Source organism: Stegostoma tigrinum, chromosome 39 (genome assembly GCF_030684315.1).
Source record: "Stegostoma tigrinum isolate sSteTig4 chromosome 39, sSteTig4.hap1, whole genome shotgun sequence".
NCBI classification, from domain to species: domain Eukaryota; kingdom Metazoa; phylum Chordata; class Chondrichthyes; order Orectolobiformes; family Stegostomatidae; genus Stegostoma; species Stegostoma tigrinum.
The window spans coordinates 18,017,422-18,023,421 of NC_081392.1; the positions used below are offsets into that span (position 1 = coordinate 18,017,422).

At 54.7% G+C, this 6,000-nt stretch overlaps 1 protein-coding gene across 1 annotated transcript in view; it reads right to left on the bottom strand.

Annotated features, from left to right (window-relative positions):
* Nucleotides 1-3,760, bottom strand: part of plekhg2 (pleckstrin homology domain containing, family G (with RhoGef domain) member 2) — a 204,142-nt gene extending 200,382 nt beyond the window's left edge. Inside the window, 1 exon segment of the mRNA XM_059640959.1 lies at nt 3,584-3,760. The gene's annotated coding sequence lies outside the window, so the exon portion shown is untranslated.
* Between the last annotated feature and the right edge of the window lie 2,240 nt (nt 3,761-6,000).

Here is a 6,000-nt window from a genome sequence, read left to right on the forward strand (position 1 = left end):
GAACCTGTCGAAGTGAAGAAACGCCGCATGTGGGAGGGTCACTCTGAGGCTGTTTATGTTGAAGACTTGACGTTCCACACTGAGTGCGACCCAGATCCTCAGTGAGGCATGGGAGGGGTGGGTCAGCTGTCTACACCCTGAACCGTTTTCCAGTGGCTTCCCAGGCCTGAGAACTTCTCCCTTTCCAATGGGGTTTGGGGCGGGGGGAGGTGGCAGTGTTAGCTGCTGCGTGTTCAGAGCGTGGAACATCTTCAGCCAGCTGCTTACCAGGCACACAGAGAGAAAACAAGAACTCCACGGCAAGTGCAGAAAGGGCCCGACCGACAAAAACAAGAGGAGAGGCATTTCCAAACAGTTTGTGCCTTTCCGGGGTCTCCTGGGGTTGAGGTTTCAGGGAATACCGGGGATGTTCACGGAAATCACATCTCCCCACCGGCAAACTGTGAGGAGGAGGGGCAATAACCAGGCCTCGCCAAACACAGGGATATTCCATGCAGGAGACCTGCATTTGCACAGCGCCTTGCATAACGTCAAGCCCTCTCAACGTATGACAAGGCGAAACAGAGCCACTGCTGCAATACAGCAAACTTAGGTGTCCATTTGTGCACAGCAAGATCCCACAAACAATGTCATCATCGTGACCCAATAGTCAGTTCCTTTTCAAAGTTCCATTCCAGGCACAGCAAGATCCCACAAACAGCAAAGTCATAACAACACAATAACTTACTTCTTTCAAAGTTGATGCAGAGATAAAATTTGGGCCAGGACACTTAGTGGGGGCAGGGAAACAGAGAGACAGAGAGACAAAATGCACCCGTGCCTCAGCAAAATACAGTCAAAAGTCCCTTGTGTCTCCCTGAGAGTGTGCCAGGAATGTTGATAGACTGTGACTGACTCTAGCAGGACTCCCAACGCTGCGGCAGGCCCTCAGCATGACCATCACAGTGTCAGCCTACATACTGTGGATCTCAGAGTAGGTTCGGGGGTGGGGCGATTATCCTCCATCCTCCTCCAAAACCTTCACACAGTGCCCACTCCCTCAGCACTGACCCTCTGACAGTGGCCCACTCCCTCAGCACTGACCCTCCGACAGTGCCCGCTCCCTCAGCACTGACCCTCCGACAGTGCCCACTCCCTCAGCACTGACCCTCCGACAGTGCGGCACTCCCTCAGCACTGACCCTCCGACAGTGCCCACTCCCTCAGCACTGACCCTCCGACAGTGCGGCACTCCCTCAGCACTGACCCTCCGACAGTGCCCGCTCCCTCAGCACTGACCCTCCGACAGTGCCCACTCCCTCAGCACTGACCCTCCGACAGTGCGGCACTCCCTCAGCACTGACCCTCCGACAGTGCGGCGCTCCCTCAGCACTGACCCTCCGACAGTGCGGCACCCCCTCAGCACTGGCCCTCCGACAGTGCCCACTCCCTCAGCACTGACCCTCCAACAGTGTCCACTCCCTCAGCACTGACCCTCCGACAGTACTGTGCTCCCTCAGCACTGACCCTCCGACAGTGCCCGCTCCCTCAGCACTGACCCTCCGACAGTGCCCGCACCCTCAGCACTGACCCTCCGACAGCGCCCGCAGCCTCAGCACTGACCCTCCGACAGTGCCCGCACCCTCAGCACTGACCCTCCGACAGTGCCCGCTCCCTCAGCACTGACCCTCTGACAGTGCCCGCTCCCTCAGCACTGACCCTCCGACAGTGCCCGCTCCCTCAGCACTGACCCTCCGACAGTGCCCGCTCCCTCAGCACTGACCCTCCGACAGTGCCCGCTCCCTCAGCACTGACCCTCCGACAGTGCCCGCTCCCTCAGCACTGACCCTCCGACAGTGCCCGCTCCCTCAGCACTGACCCTCCGACAGTGCCCGCTCCCTCAGCACTGACCGTGACAACAAACTGCAGTTAGATTTGAACCCACAATCCTGGAATGAATTGATCCCCTCTCTCTACACATCAGCCTCTAAATGAAACAAGTGAGGCTCAACAGGCCAATGGCCTCAAAACGGGGTTTCCTGGAGTTTCCCCCCCAAGTTCTGATTCCACCCCTTTTCCCTGTATACCCTCAAATTAGAGGCATGTCCTCCAAAAACAAGTCCCTACCAGGGATATTGGCCCAAACTCTTTCAATTTAAACCAAAGCCATCAGAAGAAAGGGACCTCCCCCCCACTCCCCACCGCTGCCCCTACACTTTCACGATTACTGTCTCAGTTTAAGGTTCTGCGGCCAATTGAGAAATTCTGGGGGAATTTCCAACATTTCAGAATCAAATTACTGACGCCTCTGAGCATATGCTCTGGTCCATCTTTCTATCGAATGAAAGAACATTTTAGGGTCTTGGATTTGTGTGTGTGTGTGTGTGTGTGTGTCTGTGTGTGTGTGTGTGTGTATCTGTGTCTGTGTGTATCTGTATCTGTGACTGTGTGTGTATCTGTGTGTGTGTGTATCTGTGTCTGTGTGTGTGTATTTGTGTGTGTGTATCTGTGTCTGTGTGTGTGTCTGTGTGTATCTGTGTCTGTCTGTGTGTGTCTGTGTGTATCTGTGTGTCTGTGTCTGTGTGTATCTGTGTCTGTGTATTTGTGTCTGTGTGTGTCTGTGTGTGTGTCTGTGTGTGTGTATCTGTGTGTGTGTATCTGTGTGTGTGTGTGTCTGTGTGTATCTGTGAGTGTGTGTGTGTGTGTGTGAGTCTGTGTGTATCTCTGTGTGTGTGTGAGTCTGTGTGTATCTGTGTGTGTGTGTGTGTGTCTGTGTGTGTGTCTGTGTGTGTGTATCTGTGAGTGTGTGTCTGTGTGAGTCTGTGTGTATCTGTGTGTATCTGTGAGTGTGTGTCTGTGTGAGTCTGTGTGTATCTGTGTGTGTCTGTGTGTGTCTGTGTGTCTGTGTGTGTGTGTGTCTGTGTGTCTGTGTCTGTGTGTATCTGTGAGTGTGTGTGTCTGTGTGAGTGTGTGTGTGTCTGTGTCTGTGTGTGTGTGTCTGTGTCTGTGTGTGTGTGTCTGTGTGTGTGTGTCTGTGTCTGTGTGTGTGTGTGTGTGTCTGTGTGTGTCTGTGTGTGTGTCTGTGTGTGTGTATCTGTGAGTGTGTGTCTGTGTGAGTCTGTGTGTATCTGTGTGTATCTGTGAGTGTGTGTCTGTGTGTATCTGTGTGTGTCTGTGTGTGTCTGTGTGTGTCTGTGTGTGTCTGTGTCTGTGTGTATCTGTGAGTGTGTGTGTCTGTGTGAGTCTGTGTGTATCTGTGTGTGTGTGTCTGTGTGTGTGTGTCTGTGTCTGTGTGTGTGTGTCTGTGTGTGTGTGTGTCTGTGTGAGTGTGTGTGTATCTGTGTCTGTGTGAGTGTGTGTGTGTCTGTGTGTGTGTGTGTGTCTGTGTGAGAGAGAGAGAGAACTGGGCTTCTCTGTGGGATTAACCGGGAGAGATTCATTTCCAGGATGAAGTCCCCAGAACCAGCTCACACAACGTTCGAGCCCAGCAGTGAGCCCCGAGCGCTCTCCCTCTCTCTGCCTGGAACCGAGTGAAAAGGAACGAACTGAAATCTGATCAAACCAGAGAGAGATGGGTTTTTGTTTTAAAAGACGCCTTTACTCACCTCCTGTTCCTTGTCTGTGGGGGTGAGGGGAGACAGAGGGATTGCGCGGGGGTGGGGGATATGATTGATTTTCTTTCCTCCCACTGTTCTTGTTGGTGTACGATGTCCTCCTGAAGAATAAAGCCCTTTCTTTTATCTTCACTGGAACAACCAGGACTCTCACACTCAGTGCATTCTGTGTCCCTAAAGCACCAGGGAGGGAGGGAGGGAGGGAGGGAGAGACGGAGAGACGGAGAGACAGCTCCTCTCCAGACGGACTGAATGCGGGAACGGCACTTTCTCAGCCCCCTCTCTCCCAAGCCCAGAGCATTGGCGGAGAATCCTTAACCCTGTACGTGCCCAACTCCTCTCTCTCTCCTCTCCCGGCAGGAGCTGGGCTCTGAGACTGAGGAAGGGGTGTCTTCTACAGCCACACACCAGCTTTCAATTCTCCCCCACCAGTGCCTCGCTGCTCTCCTCCTTCACTGAGATTTCTCAGGCAGATATTCGGCCATAGCAGCATCGCAGCTCACTCTCTCACGCACGGACTGCGAGTCCAGTTATTAGGAATGCGACAGTAGAGCTGGCGAGGTTCCCGCTCTCTCCTCTCTCAGTGCAAAGGTCCTGAGGCAAACCTGTCTGCTGGAAGTTCGAATATCATCCCCACCCTCCCGCTATTGGTAACTGATGCTGAGGAATCACTGCAATGAAATGACAGACATGTTCCACATGGTCTCACACACTCTGTACGTTCCCATCGACCTCACCCCTCCCTATCTCTGTCACTTCTCCAGTCCCCAGACCCTCTCCTTATCTCTGTAACCCCCTCCAGCTCCCTACACCCCTCTCTATCTCTGTCACCCCCTTCCACCCCCTTCCACCCCCTACACCCCCTCCCACCCCCTACACCCCCTCCCCATCTCTGTAACCCTCTACATCCCCTAGATCCCCTCCCTATCTCTGTCACTCCCTCCACCCCTACATCCCCTCCCTACCTCTGTAACCCCCTCCATCCCCTACACCCCCTCCCTATCTCTGCAAGCCCCCCATCCTCCTACACCCCCTCCCTATCTCTGTAACCCCCTCCAGCCCCCTACACCCCTCTCTATCTCTGTCACCTCCTCCAGCCCCTACTCCCCCTCCCTATCTCTGTCACCCCCTCCCACTCCATGCACCCCCTACCCATCTCTGCAACCCCCTACATCCCCTAGATCCCCTTCCTATCTCTGTCACCCCCTCCATCCCTTACACCCCCTCCATCCCCTACACCCGCTTCCTATCTCTGTCACCCCCTCCATCCCCTACACCCCCTCCATCCCCTACACCCCCTCCCTATCTCTGTAACCCCCTCCACCCCCCTACACCCCTCCCTATCTCTGTGACTCCCTACACCCACTCCCTATCTCTGTAACCCCTCTGGCTCCCTACACCCCCTCCCTACCTTTGTAACTCCCTCCAGCCCCTACTCCCCCTCCAGCCCCTACACCCCCACCATCTCTGTAACCCCCTCTAGCCCCTACACCCCTTCCCTATCTCTGTAACCCCCTACACTCCCTCCCTATCTCTGTCACCTCCTTCTGCCTCCTACACCCCCTCCCTATCTCTGTCACCCCCTCCAGCTCCTACACCCCCTCCCTATCTCTGTCACACCCTCCAGCCCCTACACCCCCTCCCTATCTCTGTCACCCCCTCCAGCCCCTACACCCCCTCCCTATCTCTGTCACCCCCTCCAGCCCCTACACCCCCTCCCTATCTCTGTCACCCCCCCTCCAGCCCCTACACCCCCTCTCTATCTCTGTCACCTCGTACATCCCTCACTATCCCTGCACTCGGCTGAGTTCAAATAACCCAAATTTGCATCCCTCTGCCATTGTTGTCTCCCAAGCTCTGGAAATTCCTCCCTGAAAATCTGGACGCCACACCTCTCCCCCACTCCTGACTGCCCCCCAGCCCAATTTTCTGTCTCCTCCTTTAAAACGCTCCTTCAGTCTAACCACTTGGTGCCAGCCTTTGGGCAATGTGCCAGGCCTGTGTGATTTTTTTGGGGGTGTTGGATGTCTGTGATGTGCTGTGATCTGTTACTATTCTCAAGCTGCTGTTATAGGAAGGCAGGCTGTTGGGGAGATAACAGGGAGTGGCTCTGTGAACAAAGGTGGCCCGGTCTTCACGCAGATGATATACCGAAGGTAGTTTGAATCATGGACAGACGGATTTTTAATCAGGAGGTGGGCTCAAGGGGCAGGTCGTAAAAGCAGGAAAGTGGAGTTGGCGATGATGAGATCAGCAATGGGGGAGCAGGCTCGATGGGCCGAATAGCCAACCAGAGCAGCAGGATGTTGGGAAGACAGGTTCAGAGATGGGAATCCTGAGTAAGTTCTCAACAAAGACCTTCCATTTTATCCGCCTCCCTCCCCCCCACTTACTCTCTGTGTTTCTTT